At 47.6% G+C, this 17,243-nt stretch overlaps 1 protein-coding gene across 2 annotated transcripts in view; it reads left to right on the plus strand.

Moving 5' to 3' along the window:
* Nucleotides 1–17,243, plus strand: part of GLRA1 (glycine receptor alpha 1) — a 73,367-nt gene that overhangs the window by 13,138 nt on the left and 42,986 nt on the right. The gene's annotated exons all lie outside the window — the stretch shown is intronic.

A 17,243-nucleotide genomic window follows, 5' to 3' on the forward strand; every position in this document is an offset into this window, starting at 1 on the left:
TTCCCCCTCAAAGGTAGTATCATCCCCATGGCTCATGAATATTAGATATTCATGCTTGTACAACTGAATTGCTTTGTCCTCATGTGCCTGCTCCTTTCCTCCTCTTACTGGCTCTGCAGAAGCCCAGGATCAGAAGGCTTCTGCCCGGCCAACCCCAAATCACTGCTGTGTCTCACTGTGACTCGTTTTGCTCCAAGAAATGAGTCACAGTGACAGTGAGCTAGACGCAGCAGCTCGGCCCTGACTCAGTCATTGTTCAGCCTTATCCTCGCTGGGCGGCCAAGTACATCCAAATTCTGGGCCCCTCAAAACATCTGAGCCATCACAGACAAGGCTGCTCCCCACCGTTACCTGGGTCTACAGGGAGGCCCCTTCCATGGGACAAGGCGAACTTTCTAAAATGGTTTGTGATTGGACAGAAGGCATGGACGTCATTGCAGATAGTTTTCTTGACTGGACCTAAACCAAGTGGTAGAATTGAAAACCCCACACAGGAGCCAAGGAAAGACAGCCTCATGCCCAGACAGAAGGGGCTTGGAGGGATTTGTTGACTATGTCTTCACAAATAAAAAGCTACCCTTCCTGAATAGAAGGTGACAAGGTTCAGTAAAAGATGTCCTCCCCATGCTGCCTCAGACCGGATGGCCTAGAGATCAGAGCAAGGTTTCCTTCCCCCATGGGCCCTGCTCTGACTTTGCAACTGAATCTCAGTTTTTCCATCCCTGAAATAAGATTAGACTGTGTAAAGACAATGGGTCTTTCCAGCCATCATTGCATAATTCTTAAATTAAGTTGGCTCACAAAAGACCCAGCAGTTAAAACCTCTAGCTTGGGAATCACCCATATACAATCCAGAGTCCTGGTTACACAACTTGCTAGCTGAATGCCTTGGAGCAAGATTGTTTTTAAGACTCCTAAGCCTCAGTTTTCCTCTTCTGTAAAATGGCAGCAGTAATTATCCCTCCCTGACAGATCGCACTGAAGGATGAAACGGAAGAAGGCATGTAGAGGGTTAGCAGTGCACGTGGCACACAGCAACTGTGCAAAGGAAAGGTGCGAAGCATTGTGGGAGCATAAAGAAGAGTCTGACGAACGCTGCCTGGAGGTGGGGAGACAGTACAAAGTTGAAGGTGATTTCCTAGGAGTCAGGACACTTAAGACAATTAGCCATAAAGAATGACTAACTCACCAGGTGCCAAGAGAGGATGATGCAGGCGGAGGAACAGGGCTTACAGAACAGGCAAGCTGGATGCAGTGGAGCTCCAGGGCACTGGATCGGCCAGCTGTCCACCACTGCCCAAGCTCAGTCAGTCCTGCTCTGCTCTGTTCCCTCCCAACGGGCCTTTTGTCCATTGGAAGCCCAGCTGAGAGTGGATAACGTGTTCATTATCAAAAAATAGGTACTGAATTCTTACTAGATGCCAGCAGTTGTTCTAAGTTCTGGGAAGAGAACGGTGATGAGCAGAGTAGACGTGGTCCCAGCTCTCACCCAACTTAACCCCTGGAGCGGGGAACAAACAGAGGAATGACTTGGGAGACTGCAGAATTCAGGCCATGGCCGGTGCTGTAAACCTAGTAAAACAGAATAATGGGACAGAGAATGGTCCACTAGCGGCTGCCCCAGGGCACCTACACTTTCACTCGAGCCTTAATCACAGGAGATGGGAGGTGGAAGAGGGCTGTTCCCTTTTATCAATGAGCAAACAGAAACCCTGAGAGGAGCAGTGATTCATCCAAAGTCTCATAGCCAATAAACCTTAAACGCAGGTGGCCTCATTCCATGCTGAAGAGTCAGAAATATCCAAAATGAAAGACTACATGGGGGGTTGGGTGGGAGGGGATGCAAGTAGCAAAACAGAATGCATAGTAGGATCCCATTTTTACTTTTTAATTGTTTTATTGTCCTCATGTGGGGAAAAAAGTCCAGAGAAATGGACCCAAAACTGTTTATAGTTGTGATTATCAATTGCAAATGAGACTATGGGGGATGTTTACTTCCTGCGTTAAATATTCCAGTAATGCTTGAATGTTTTATAAATATATATATGTATATGTATATATATATATATATATACACATACACACATATGTAACTTTTGAAAGCTGAAAAATAGATTTTTTTAAAGAATGTCAGAGAGCAGAGGTTTGATGCAATCAAACCTGGAGCCCACCTTAATAAAAGACAACCTGCACCAGGTAGAGAAAAAAAAAGCATTTGCAGTGATCTGAACCAGGGCCCACTTGATTAAAACAAGTGAAAACCAGCCTGGAGGCTGAGACTGGTGTGTTTGGAAGAATTTTCTGAGCAAAGGGACGTTGCTTTCCCACTGACATCAGCTTGCTGAACAGAAACTATCCCTGAGAAATGAAAGGCCAGAATTATATTAGGCTTAGGTTTTTAGAACAAATGCAGGATGGGACATATTTTCAAAAGAGAATGAGAAATAGCCCTGCCTGGTGTGGCTCAGTGGGTTGAGTGCCAGCCTGTGAACCAAAGGGTCGCTGGTTCAATTGCCCAGTGCCTGGGCTGTGGGCCAGGTCCCCAGTCAGGGCACATGCCCAGGGTGTGCAAGAGGCAACCACACACTGATGTTGTTCTCCCTCTCTTTCTCCCTCTCTTTCTCCCTCCCTTCCTCTCTATCTAAAAATAAATAAATAAAATCTTAAAAGTAAATAAATAAGTAAATAGTTTTTAAAAAAAAAAAAGGAAAGAACTAGAAGAGGGAAACAAAAGAGGGAGAGTAAGGGGAGAGAAGAAAAACAAAGAGGAAAGAGCACTCAACTCAGGTCTTCTCTGGGTTCCGCCAAGAACTCACTGGGTGCATCTCTTTCTCTCTGGAGCATCGTATCCTCATCTGTAAAATGGGTGGGTGGATGTATTACACCACTTCTAAGATCTTTTTTAGCTCCATCATTCTAGGATTCAGAAACAAATTAAAGAAAAAGGAAGGGTGGTGGAGGACCAGAAAGGGAGAGAAATGTAGGTGGGAAGAAGCAAATGCTAATGAGAGAAGGAGCAAAGAGAGAAGGAAGAAAGGAGGGCATTCCCCAAAGCAGCTGGAGTCTGCTTGTCTTGTTGAAAGGAAAGAAAAACACTCACATCAGGAGTTAACAACAATAAAAGCTTTATCCTCCGCCAGCCAACTCTGTGGGTCCCACCGGCGGCAGCCATGGCTGATGCCTGAAGATGTTGCCCAGTTCTCTGCCCAGGTCTGACAAGGAACAACAATGATTAGCATATTCCCCAGGGGGAGGACTAGAGAAATGTGCCTAAGGGAACTAGCAGTGCAGCATTACTGCATGGTGCCTGGGAGGACTCAGTCCTGGGAACCACCAGAGAAAACCCCAGGGTGGAAAGAATCTTCCAAGGTCATCTTCCACAGCCCCTTGGCTATAAGCATCCCTTCCCTACCTGCCCAGTGCCAAAGGATTTATCGGAGAACGACACTCAGCCCCGTCCTCCTTTCACAGTTGCCTGAGCCACCCCAGGCCCTGAGGCCCTCAACCACAGAGGCAGTGCCTCCAACTGTGCCAGGCACAGGTGGGCCAGCCCTTCAGAACCACCTGATAATTGCTCGATAGGGCGAAATGGTTCTAACCTCTCTTCCAATAATACCTACACTGTTGCTTAACATTCCAGTCTAAACATCCTTTCTTTATGCTTCACTGCCCCGTTTCAAAGTCCAACCTGCCGTTCACTCGAGGGGCCAGAAGTTGGCAGACACAGGCCTCTGCAGAAGAGAGGTAGAATTCCAGCTTTACAGGTAGCATCTCCAAATCTGTAACTGACCCAGTGAAGAAGTGAATAGAGTGTCACTATGTAAGTGAAAACCACAAGGCCATAGGTAATTGTTCACGCAACATACAATGAGCAACCGCTGAATGCCAGGTTCTTGGCTCAGCGATTAATCTGAATTTTTTACTCTTCCCAACAATCTTAAAATTGGAATGAAGTCCTCCTAGTTTACAGGTGAGGAAACTGAGGCCAAGAGAAGTTAAGTAACTTTCAAGGGCATACCAGTCAGCAGTGGGGTCACAATGCTAGCCCTGCCTTCAGCTGGTGCACCCGGACAACATGCTGCGAACGGTTCAGCCTGTGCGCACACACACTTCCAGCCACAAGAAACTCGCTGTCTCCTTAGGGCGGCCTCTCCCATTACTGAGTGGATCTAATGGTCAAAACAGTCTCTCCTCACATTCTTTAGGCAGCTGCCTCCCTATTTGAAAGTCCTACCTGCCTTCCCTGGTCACCTAGAACATGTCAGGGGGTTGTTGAAGGTACCTAAACTATGAAATCAGAAAGATGTGTTTCTATTCCTACCCTACCCCCTACTAGCCATCAAACTTTCAGATAAGTCGCTTCTGCCATCTGTGCCTGGGTCACCTAATCTGTACAGTACAAACACAAATATGTACCTCATCAAGTGTTCTGGAGGAAAAAATAAGTAGTATTTGCAAAGGGCTTAGCTCAGCGTCTGGCAAATAGTAAATACTCAAGAACGTTATTTTATTAGGTTGAAATCTTCTTCCCCATGACAGCCCAACAGGGATTTGTAAAAATAAATAAATAAATAAAAATAAAGATTTCTCTGTCTAAAAAAAGGCTTCTCTGAGCCAAACAGCCACAGAGCCCTTAATTATTCCTTACTGATCAAGTTCAGGTTTGTTACCAGCCCAGTTGTTCTTTTCTGGGCCCTCTCCAACCTGCTAATGTCCCTCTTAAATAAAATGCAGGACCTGCAGTGGAACATAAATAATCAGCCAAGATCTGAGATTCGAAGCACAGCGCATAGCCCCCAGCCAGTGCGTCCCGCCACATTTGACCCTTTTAGTCTTTAGATTTGTCCAAGGTTCTTCAGAATGACGAGGTGTAACCTAGACTGGCATAAAAGTTTATTGAGGAATATTTGACCCTTATGAACAGAATCTTTAATTTTTATTGGTATTAATGGCTAATGTACTGAGTGGTGTCTGCGTGCCTGGCATTGTAGCAGCATTTGACACGTATTTTGCTCCACTCACCCCACCAATCCTAGGAGCACCGTTATTACCCTCGATTTGTCGATAAGCAGATTTGAGGAGGGTAAGTGACTTGCCCAAGATCACACAGCTGTGTGGCAGAATCAGGCTGGTGTCTACCACACAACCCTACTTCCCCCACATGAGGTGTTTATAATTCATAAGGACTTTCAGAAATGAAGAATTGATTAGGACACAAACAGAAGTCATAGGCAGGGCAATTTAATTTTAGAAAAGCATATAGCATCATGCAGGACCAACTGTGTACAATACAAATGATTCTTCATAAGGCAGACCCTGCTTTTTGGAGAATGAATTTGCAATGAGGATCGGGTTGCTGGCCTGGGTGGAGGGCTCCTTGACACAGATACAGCTTTTTTGCCTTAGAAATATTTATGCCCTCTGACTCAGCACAATTTTGCTTCTAGGACATGAGCAGAGGTTTGTGACCAAGGGGGGTTTCACAGCATAATTTATAGCAGCTAAAAATTGAAAATGATATAAGTGCCCATCACCGAGGGAGGATTAGCTCAGTGAATGCTAACGCAGCCACACACTGACCTAGGCAGTCATTTATAGTCACATTTCTAAAGGTGTAATAACAAGAGAAAGTGCTCGTTTAGAGTCTCCAGTAAAAAAGCAGGGAAGACTGATTATAATCTTTAGAGGAAAAAAACTAGAAGAGATTACTCATATATTAACAATAGCATCCAGATGGCGAAACTTCCAGTGGGTTTTCCATTTTCCTTTGGTCCTTGTGGTACTTTTCCAATGTGCACTTTAATATCAGAGGAAAGTGTTACTTTTTTAAGGGCTGAGAGAACCTGGTCTGAGGACAGCCAGCCAGCGTGCGAGGGACAGTTTTCGCCACTGGACAGTCCCCTGTGCGCAGTGGCAATCACTGCCCTGCTACCAGCGGCTCACCTTAATCCTATTGATCGAAACGCCAAAGCAACGCCATTAGTGCACTGCTTACAAAGAGCGCAGCAGAATGATTACCTGAGAGCACTGTGGTTCCCCTCCAGGTGTGAGAGAGGCGGTCCTTGAAGATTCCAGCACAGAGCACAAAGAAGCCTCTAGAAGTTCACATAGTCACCCCCCATCGCAGAGCCTAGACAACCAACCCTCTCTCAATTGCTAACAATCATATCGAACATGTATCGTTTGCCAGGCACCGAAGTAAACCCTGGAAAGAACGGCTCTGCTCTGCAGCAGCCCCATGGGAGCAGCTCCCATTGCCCCCACCTAACAGATGGAGACACCAAGGCAGGCAGGATGGGGAACGTGTCCAAGGCCGCGCAGCTGGCAGACGGCAGAGCCTGGCTGGGCCTGATGGGAGTCCCTGAGCCTCCCCTGGAGCACGCCCCTGGTTCAGTCCAGAAATAGGTCTTCATTTGTGCGGTGTCTTATGCCGTCTTCGACATGATTTCAAATAGTAATTTATAAATTAGGACAGGAGGTATCTACACTCAGTGGATGAGGAAACTGATGCTTAACAACAATAAAGGGCTTGCTCAAGGTCACAGGAGAAAGGATCAGAACAGGCGAGTCTAACCCAGGGTTCCTGACTCCACATCCACAGCTTGTCCCATCCCTGGGCTGCCTCTCTCTGCCTCAGTGACATACAACAAGAAGCAGGGGGCAGAGGAATTTGGGGCCCCTGCTTGGTCCCCCCATGAGCTACAAAGAGGTAAAGCACCTGGAGGATCCTGAGGTGGAGGGTACAAAGGGAAAAAAAACTAGAAGGAAAAGACTCAGCAGTAACCCCTGCTACCCCGTGGGCATTAGCCTCCCTCAGCCCAAAACCAAGAAGGGGCACTGGCCACAGCATCTGTCCATCTTCTTCTCATCTCATTAAGACCCACAGGTTTCACTCACGCCCCGCCTCCTCCATTCTCCTCTGTAACTACTCCAGATAGAAACTTGTACTAACCCACAGAGCAGCAGAGACTTAAAACAATGTGCATTCAAATTGAGTGAGCTGTTTTAGCAACATTTGAACAGCTGCTTCAAAACTTAGGCCAAATTCTAACTCATTTAGATTCATGTATCAACTGTGCCACCCAAACACCTTGATTAAGTCATTTAACCTCTCCAGGCCCCAATGTCCTCATTGAGGCCTCATAACCCTCAATGTCTTTTTCATCTGAAAAAGAAAAAAGAAAATGGGTCCTGGCTGGTGCGGCTCAGTGGATCGAGTGCTGGCCTGCAACGTGAAAGGTCTCTGGTTTGATTTCAGGTCAGGGCACACACCTGGGTTGCAGGCCAGCTCCCCACCTGGGGGCGTGCGAGAGGCAACTGATTGTTTCTTCCACACATTGATGCTTCTCTCCTTTCTCCATCCCTTCCCCCCTCTCTAAAAATAAATAAACAAAATCTTCAAAAAGAGAAGAAAATGGTACCTCCTTCATAGATTTGGTGAGTGGCTCAGCCCTGTGCATGGCACCTAGAAAGTGTGCAATCATTGGTAGCAGTTGATATTGTTGTTAGTTAGCCTCTAAGTCTGTTTTGTCACCTACAAAATGAAGATGATCACCCCTCCTGACACTGAAGAGTTATGATACAGTCATTAATTTACAGCAGGTGCTCAATAAATGTCTTTTTTAAAAATGCACAAGAGGACCAGGACCCATAATGCTAAGACTCTTTTACCTACACCTTCCCCAAGACTTTGGAACCCGCCAAGTGAGACAAAGGAGCTCCGCCCCACTGAACAGCGCTGCAGCTCTCTGGAGGAGTCAGGGAATCGGCAGAGGACTCTGCCACTTGGAGCTTGATTAGGGCCCCAAGCTCCCGTAAATTCTCCATTTACATACAAATGCCCACTTCAGCTAAGCCCTCTCAACTCACAGTGAAGTGTTCTCAGCCTGAAGACACGTCAGTTTATCAAAGGCAGCTTCAGAGTTTAATCCAAGTTGCTCTTCCTGCAATTTAAAGTCATTTTTTCCCCAGTGCCCAGTGAGGATGGTTTATTTTCCCACCATTCTCCTTCGAATCAGTCTTTTGGATGTTTGAAGACCACACGTGTGGTCTTCACTTCTTAGGAAAACATGTGTTCTCTGGGACAAAATAGCTCATTTTGCTAATGCATTTTCTACAGGTTCATTGCAACCCGGCTTATTTTTCAGTATAGGTTTGAACTAGTACAGACTTGGAAAGCGACACGCTGTTCTCTAACAGGGCCCAGATATTCCAGCACTTCCCTGTCCTCACACAGGTTTCCCTCACTCTTGGGAAACAAGGGTTCTGACATATTCATTACTGATGCGGGTAACAGAGAGCTCTGTGGGGTCAGGGGTACCTGAATAAGTTATTTACCCTCTATAACCCTCATTTTCTTCATCAGTAAAGTAAATGATACCCAACCCACAAGATTCTATTCAGGATTAAATGTCACAGCTAAAGCTTTGAGTGAGCCCTGGCTGGTGCAGCTCAGTGGATTGAGTGCCGGCTGCGAGCCCTCCAGTTCGATTCCCAGTCAGGGCACATGCCTGGGTTGTGGGCCAGGTCCCCAGGATGAGGCCCACAAGAGGCAATCACACATTGATATTTCTCTCTCTCTTTCTCCTTCTCTTCCCCTCTCTCTAAAAATGAACAAATAATTTTTTAAAAGAATATAAATGTCTTTAAAAAAACACCTCTTAGTGAAATGCCTGGCACTGTCTAACCTCTCAATGGGGGCTAGCTGTTATTATTTTATTATTCATGTCCTGTTCAATCACCCGGCACTGTCTCTGATGTATAGCATGCGCTGTGACTATTTTGGATAAGTAGGCAAATACATAAAGTAATAAATTAATGCTATCTCCAATGAAATGATGATTGCCTCAAAGCGCCCAGCGAATGGAAAAGGTCGGCAGACCTGAGAAAGAAAAACATTCATTGGCACGGCATCTGCGAGGGCACCGGGAGCTTCTGCCATTCAAACAGCACCTGCCATTGGCAAAGGCAAATCATATTTTCAAGACGAGTGAACTGAGATGGAGAAAAATAAAGTGAAAGGCAAGCAGACTACAGAGAAATTCTGAGAGACGACTTAATAAATAATCAAGAAGGGTTTGGTGGCAAGCACACAATACAATATACAGATGATGTGTTCAAGAGTTGTACACCTGAAACCTATGTAATTTTATCAACCACTGCCACCCCAAAAAACTCAGTAAAATAAAAAGCAGGGTTCACCCACCCCCTTCTTGCCCTCTGGGAAGGAACTGAAGACAGTCAAACGGGAGGTGCCCCAGAGCAGATCTGGAGGCCTCGGTCACACTGTGGCTCTGCACCCAGGACCCTGTGCAGCTCTCTTAACCTGCAGGCAAGCCTCTGAGTTGTCACCTGCACATGGAGGTGCTGTCATGGGGGCAGTCTGAGTGAAGGACTTGGGTGTGTCGTGTGAACTGAAAGTGTTATTATATGACACTGGTCATAGCCCGGTGTCGGCCCATTCTTTCCTATTCCCAGAGCTCCTTGAATTCTCCCTGCAGCTCCAAAGTCAGGCAAACATTCATGTCATGAGCCAGAGCAGCTCCTCAGAGGGACTTTGCAGATCACTATCACTTGGAAGAGCCAACAGGTGCAGTGGTCAATAGTGTGGGCTGCGGAGACCCACTTACTGGAGACCTCTGCCGTTTGCAGGCTGTAGGGCTTCAGCTGAACGTCTGAAAATGCAGGTGTCACCCTCCTCACCTGAAAAGGGGAGGGAATGAGATCATCGTCACAGGACGGTGGGGAAGATTAAATACAGTAACATATCTCAAGTACCGGCACACAGTAAGTAGGAAGGGAAGGGTAGCTATTACTATCATTAGCTAATACCATGTCTTTATCTGTTTTCAGCCTATTATTAATTCTCCTCAATATTTATACTCCCGGTCTTTGCGACCTCAAGTGACCAATCCCTGCTGATTAATGCAATCTTTTTTTCCCTAAACTTTTAGTCCAGAAGCCCTGAGCTCCATTCTCTGTAAAGATGTACTTTTCCAATGAGATTTATCTGATTAAAAAGAAAGCCGCATTGAAGGTAATGAGAGCCATTTGCTCCCCTGCCCAACTTGTGGGGCACACGCTGATCACTCAGGGCTCGCTAGGAGCTCAGACTGGGGCAGAGGACACCCACAGGTCTGTTCTCCAGCACTCAAGCCTCTGAAGAATCCTCCTGGGCTCCCCACATTGTAACTCATCTGGGGACCTTCTTGGTGTCCACAGGCTTAAGCCAGAGGCACAAGAAAACGTCCCCATGTAAGACATGTAGGGATGGTCAGGGCAAAGTGAGGAGGTCATTATAGAATTATAATTAGTATGCTAAGTGGGGAGATGTGTAAGGTTTATGCACAAAGGTCGGACCTTGCCCACCAGTCTGGGTCATTCCATGGAGGGTTATGGATGCTTTTAAAAGAAACAGGACAGTTTCTTCTCCTGTTCTCCTGCCTTGGGCTTTCCCAGAGGACACCAAGGGATTTCCCCCCAGGGACTGACTAAGGCATCAGGGCTAGAACTGAAATCACATCACCAATGCCATGTACCTGCGTAGGTCAACTCAACTTCCTCTGGAACGCAAGGTGTCTACCACCCGTTTAGCAAACAATTACTGATCCCTGAGCATAGGCCAGACTCTGTGCTCCAGGAAAACTGTATTTATTAAGAGCCTGGAATGAAGCTTGCAAAAATCATTCTTTCAGGGTCTTGTCTACATGACACCTGATTGCCCCAATTCCAAGAGATAGGTAGGTAGAGAGCTGAAGGTTGAGCTTGAGCCAGAAAACACCTAGGGTTGCCATGATTCCAGCCTTGCAGCATACACATGGAGTAAGAAGTGAGAAAAAGAAAACACCGACGTAGCTTAACCAAATACAGTGTGGTACGCCAGAATTGGAACAAGACACACGCGTCTTAATTTCATTTGTAAAATGGGGTCAGACATCCCTGCCTCTCAGGTTGGATAAAATGATAAGATATATAATGGTGGGGTGGGGTGGGGTTTGTTTTTTTTTTGCCACCAAACAAAAAAATTAAAATGAAGCTTTTTGGAAATCAAATGAGAGGCTGTGAGAAGTAGAGACCCCCTCTCCAGGTGACCACCCACAGGACATGCTACTCTAGATAGACTGGGTTTGAAGGGCCAGGACTAGGGTGCAGCAAGTGAACCCAGTGAACCAGGGCAAAAAGTTAAGGAGGCACTCATTTGGGGGATCCAGCAAGTGCGTGACTGCCACTTATACAAGCCTGAGAATGAGTGTCTCCTTAAATGTTGCTAGGCACCTCATTCTCCTCACCATCCTCCTGGCCCTGCTTTGTGGGGGATTCATAAAATAAGGCAGGAGAGCCAGTGGATGGAAAGCTGGCCAGAGGAACAGACTGGAAGTAGTGGTAAGGAGTATATGAGAGATCCCCAGAAAATTAGGCTTCCCTAGGGGCAGGGGAAGAACCAGATGCAAGGATCCATGATTGTATCCTACTGTAGTAAAGAATTGTATTCGAAGGCATGTGCTTTTTACCCAGATAAGAGTTCCTGATAGGAAGCAGCTATAGCTGTGGGAGATGGGACAGGAAGGGGGAGGATGGCTTGTTCCCTGGGATAATTGGGCTCAGAGCATGAGAACTGTGCATTCTGCTCCCAGGGGTGCTTAGCAGATCATGGAGTGAGAGTAATAAAATGTCAGGCACTTTGGGGTCAGCCTAAGCTCCTTACTGCAATCAGATAAAATCCAAATTGCACAGCTGGCTGGAGAAAGCCAGATGTCGACCTAAGGATGCAACCACTTCCAAACACTGGGCAAAGCAGAGGGTGACCAGCAGGGCACATGCTGCAAGGCCCTGAGAGTCAGAGCCAGGGACAGAAAACTGGTTCTGTCCCCAAGGCCAGAGAGCGCCCACCTCACTCAGCCTCCTCACTTCCCAGGAGCCCAGGACGCCCATCCCACCACCTCCCCACTCCTTTCCCAGGACAGCCCACAGGCACAAGGCTGCTTTCTCTCCCAAACTCACAGCATGAGCAGTGGTAAATGTTGGGTCTTTCTAAACGTGTACGAAGGCTTAATTAATAAAACTCAAAAAAAATTACCTGATTTATGTTCCAACCTCCCCACAAACATCGCCTCTCTTCTCTGAATCACCAGAGTAATCCAATTATGCCACCTAGACTGGATGGCAGCCTCTTAGAATTGCTTCTGCACCTAATCCAGTCTATCTACTGAACTATAAACAATTAGAGGGCAGAGGCTATTCATCAACAAATGATGATCGATTGCCACTCCACGCCAGGCACCGAACAAGACAGACTTGAACTCCACCCACACAGAGGCAGTGACAGGTTTATCTGTGTGTCCCCCTCGGTGCCTTATATAGTGGGTGCCTAATACATCAGAGGCATCAGAGGCTTTCAGAGCTGGAGGACGCATAGGAATGAGAAAAGCCACCACGCCCACCCTGCTACATGTTCCTGCTGAGTTGGAGCCCAGAACCCTTCTCTGAGCAGCCACTGTCAGACTGGAGTGGGCCACGCAAGGTGAAACCGCTTTCTGTGCCTGGTCTAATCCAAAACTGCCATTTCACAGAAGACACAGCTTAGGACCATCCCAGAAAAACACTTAGCCCAAGACCACACAGAAAGTTAAAAAAAGAGCCAAGACTACCCCCAGGTTCCTCAGCCCCCACCTCAATGTTTCTTCCTGCATTCCATCATGACCTTTGTAATTGTGAACTAGGTAGGTGCCCATGGAAACGCAGAGCTGACCTTCAGATGACCTTGACTAGTTGACCAGGTACTTTCTGCACAAAATAAACACCAGTTCACTGGACTACCTCTCTGCCGGCATAAAGGGGCGGTTTATTCTAGCCCAAGTCAGAGGACAAGTAACCTGGAAACCTCACTGGGCACACGCCACTGGGAGGTGTCTTCAGAGGGCCATATCCCCAGCCTGACCAAGTCTCAGTTCAGTTTGACCAGAAACCACTGAGAAATTCAGATGGACTGTTTTTACTGCAAAGGGATTTGGGAGGAATAATCTTCCAGGAACTTTCAGACCCACTATGAGGGCAGAGGCCCAGGGTCCAGCCCCTACTCCGTCCAACCCCACAGACTCAGTGTCCTGCACTTGCTGCCTGTCGCTGCTCTCTCTCTCTCTCTCTCATCCGTCCCTTCTATCTCTCCTTCCCTCCCTCATACACCCACTAAACTTTCAGTTCTCCAGTCCTCTCTCACCTCTAGACTTCATACGTGCTGTTCCTTCTACCCCAAACACTCTTCCTCCCTGTTTCTCCCAGGCCAACTCCACACCCAGCCTGCAAGTTTCACCATAAAAAGCCACTTTCTCCACCAGCCCCCGGGAAACCCTGCTCTTGCCCCCAGTGCAGCCCGGCCCCGTGCTCCCTGCTCCCTGAATCCTCGAGTGCGGCTCTGGCTGCCCTCAACCCCCTCCGCTGTCACACTCGCCTCTTCCTCTCCCACGCCCCCACGGCCCCTGCCTTTCCAAGCTTCCTCTCCCATTACACATCCCCTCCCTTGGTTCTCCTCAGCCTCTCGCTCCGTCTTCCCCCTCACCATCCTTTCCTCCCTTTCCCTATTCCTGACTTCTGGCCACAGTGAAGTGAGATGATGGGATCTCAGGGGGGACCCCCTCTGCTGACCCAGCATGGTTTTTGGCGGGGTGCCAGGCAACTGGGTGTGATTAAAACTGTTTCTCCCCAGGACCATCACCACCCCCAGCTCATTTGAAATTCAGATGGACAGATCCATATTGATTCCGTATTTCCAACTGATGTCACAACTGGAGAACGAGAATCTGAGCATTGATCCGGCCTTTCTGTCAACAAATCCCCGAAAAGCAAAGTGGCCCACTGGGGAGAAACTGGAGACCAGCAGGGGCAGGACCGAGACTCAAACACACTCGCCTTCTCTCAAAGGGGTCTAGACGAATTCAGACCCCGAGACCAGATGAGTGAAAAAGGAAGAATACTACAGACTACCAAAATGATTTGGGCCAGAAGGGCTCTTAGAGATTATTCTAAGCCCCTCATTTTATGGCTGGGGAAACTGCAAGCAAAGCAGGAAGTGACTCACAGCAGGTCACACGACACCCACGTCACTACGCCACCCGGCCTCCGCCCCCACTGCGGAACCTCATGCCTGGGCTCTCCCAGGTCTCTGTCACGAGGAGTCAAAACTGAGGTCCTTTAAGTACCAAAGTCTCCTAGGGTGGCCGATCCCCTAACGAAAAGGTGACAGATACTGTAACACTCCACCCAGTCAGCTTTCGTCATAAGCCTGCTCTGCGAGGGGCGGTCATTTGGTCCCCGGAGACCTCACATCTTCCCGAAAATTACTTTTAATCAAATCCATCTAAACCCAGTCTGATTCACTGCAGGACATTGCAATAATCCCTGAAACAATCTGCATCAGTTCCAAATACTTGTATAGGGTCAGCAAATCCTAACAACCAAACGTTCTGTGTCTCGGCTCCATCCCTGGCCCCTCTGGCCCTGGTCTATCAGCAGATGTTAGCGCTCAGTAGAGGCAGCGCTCCTACCGGAGCAGCAGGGGCCTGTCCGTGCCTGTCTGTTCTGCACCTGCGCGCAGATGTATCACAGGGGGGCCTTGAACTAGTTCTCTGCCAAATACCTAAACATACACAGACATGCACGACTATCAAGAGGAGGGGTGTGGCTATTTTGACATTAAAATGGAGTCTTTGTATTTCACAAAAAAGGATAATAGAGAAATATTGGACTAGGGCAGTAAGAGATGGGAATGATTTTAGGTGGTTCACACCCAGTGAACAGTGGATTATCGAGCCAATTCTCTTTCAGTTCTTCTCAGTAGTTCAAGGAGAAAGTCTCAGGGGTTAACACATCTCTCACACCTCCCAGCATTTGATGGTCTTCCTCTGGAACAATAGCATTTACACCGAATTTCAAACTCTCCTTCGGGTTTGTTTTTTTATTTTTTTGTTTTGTTTTTTTTTGCATTGTATTCACTATCATGATTATCTCTGTGATGGTACATCACACTGGTTTGTCATTTGCAAGTCATGGAACAGAAAGCTCCCTTTCATAAAAGGGTAAGTTGCAAAGACACAAGGCAATTCAGAAGCCATTCGTACCTGGCACATAGGAGAGAGACTGTCAGAGTTTCAGAGAATTCCACTGTCAGTCCCTCAGCAAAACGGAGGGTCATTCGGTAATTCACAACTATTCCATCTTTAGGTGATACGTTCAGAGTTATATACATCAGGATTGCTGAAAATCAGACCGGTGTTTTGATTTTCTTGGATGTAACAGAACATAACAAGCTTCAAAAACAATTAGTAATGTTAGCAGCTACCGTGATTTACGCTCTCTGCCCTTTATAAAAGGCTTTCCCTTAGACGGTGGCGTAGGACGAGTCAACACATGAACATGTGTGTTCTCATTCCTTCCGTCATTAAAGCGCTGTGTGACTCGAGGCCCATTACTTAACCTCTCGGAGTCTCTGCCGTCCGTCCCAGCTTGCCCTGCCGGGCTTGTAGTGAGTCAACGGCCAGTGCACCAGAAGGCGAACGCCTGGCTGCTGACGAGCGAGCTCAGAGAGCCAGAGGGCTCTGCAGCTTTGGGGAGGACTCAGGCATGAAATGGCACACTTGGCTCATAGCAAACGGTAGGGGATAATTCGGGGCGAATTCATGCTCTCGCTGCACCACCTAATAGGATTCAGGCTGATGAAAGAGGCCTGGGGGCCAAGAGATGGCTTGTGCTCCAGTAACTGCTGGGAGGGGGCACGGTGTTCCCAAATCTTATTATCCGAGAGGAGGGGCTGGATGGGGAATGGGAGCCTCATCACCACCTCTCCTGGAGAGGTTCGAGAAGTAAGTTACAGCAGCAGAGAAGTCGTGAATCACCAGCTGCATCCCTGTGGTCCCCCGGGCTCACACCCGCGCCACAGAGCAACCATGAGTCTGGTTCTGAATGGAGAAAAGGCTGGGGATGTGGTGCCTCCGCCCTGTGGGCCGTGGGAGGTTTCTGGCAGGACTTCCCGGCCACAGGGGGTCCACAGTGCAGCTGAAAGTACAGCGGGACCCGAAGAAGTCCCCAGACTGGTTCTGAACCACTTCAAACACACGTACATGCAGAGCAAGGCAAGAGCGAGACAATACATCGAACATCTGCTCCATTCCAAGAACCGTCCTAGGTGTTTCGTGCTGTTGTCACCTGTGCTATTTTAGTTACTCCCTGTGTTAAACCAACTTGACATGTGAGGCAACTAAAGTTCAGAGGGGTTAAGTGACTTCCCCAAGACCACACGGACAGCGTGAGACAGCACTGGTTCCAAATCCCCTGTTCCATGTCACACTGCATAGAGCATTTCAGCAACACACGCACCACATACATTCATCCACTAAGTCACCTCACACAGTCACCCCTACACCCCATATAGATATACACCCTGCCTATACACACAAAATGCCCACACTAAATTCACACTTAACAACATGAACCCAGCTATTTGCATTTTTGCACACACAAATCTATAGGATAGAATCCACTATTCATCCTCAAGCCCCCTCGTGCTCACCCCAGTCCCCACACATCCATATGTATGAACCCCCTGTACTATAGGACACGCATACGTATCACACCTGGAAACCTGCCCACTTCACGCAGACCCATAAATACCCACAGTCACACACATAAAAACAGTAAAATGCATTTGTCCCTCATCCTGTCAATCAAAACTACCTCTTGTTCTATGAATAAGGGGCCTTCACGTCACTAAGCACAAGTGTCTGGATGATCCTGGAGTACCTTTTGCATCTTCAAAAGAATACCAAGCTTCTCTCAGTATTTTTCATTAGTGGGTATAATAGTCTAATTATTTTTAAATTGTTGATCTATACATGCATATTTACGGATACCTTACTCACCAGGATATTTAATTAATTAAAGGAGCATATTAGTCACTCATTCAGTCACCGTGCATTTACTCAGCACCAGTTATGTTTGAAACACCATGGTAGGCACAGTAGGAGATTAAAAGAACAAACAACAAATACAAACACCATGACTCCTGGCCCTGGGGACACAACACAAGGAACTGTATTGCAAGGCAGCATGGCCAGGACCTGCCAAGCTGGGGGGGGGGGGGTGAGAGGAGAGGGGCCGGGACACAAGATGGCTTGGAGGCCGCAGTCTTAGGGAGTGGGAACACCATGTCCTACCTGGCATCATGTGGGCACAAGATCCTGTACCCACACTTC

Source organism: Sturnira hondurensis, unplaced genomic scaffold, assembly GCF_014824575.4.
Source record: "Sturnira hondurensis isolate 20B ecotype Veracruz unplaced genomic scaffold, ASM1482457v3 Scaffold0004152, whole genome shotgun sequence".
In the NCBI taxonomy this organism is placed as follows: Eukaryota; Metazoa; Chordata; class Mammalia; order Chiroptera; family Phyllostomidae; genus Sturnira; species Sturnira hondurensis.